This window comes from Lupinus angustifolius, chromosome LG05 (assembly GCF_001865875.1).
Source record: "Lupinus angustifolius cultivar Tanjil chromosome LG05, LupAngTanjil_v1.0, whole genome shotgun sequence".
Taxonomy (NCBI): domain Eukaryota; kingdom Viridiplantae; phylum Streptophyta; class Magnoliopsida; order Fabales; family Fabaceae; genus Lupinus; species Lupinus angustifolius.
The window spans coordinates 12,789,771-12,790,009 of NC_032013.1; positions in this window are offsets into that span (position 1 = coordinate 12,789,771).

Consider the following 239-nt stretch of genomic DNA (forward strand, 5'->3'; position numbering starts at 1 on the left):
TGATGAGAAACTAAACATGTAATGCCTCTCAATCCTAAAGCATAGAATTCTCTCTTTTCTAATCTCACAAATGCAATGTCATATAGATGCAGCAATTAACACGAAATAGCTCTAACTCTCTTAAAATCTAACATGTAAGAATGAGCTTGAATTCTGAAAACGCAGTTTATAAAGAAACCATTCTGCAGCCCAGTTAATCGATTAAATTCTTGGTTAATCGATTAACGAGATACAAAATT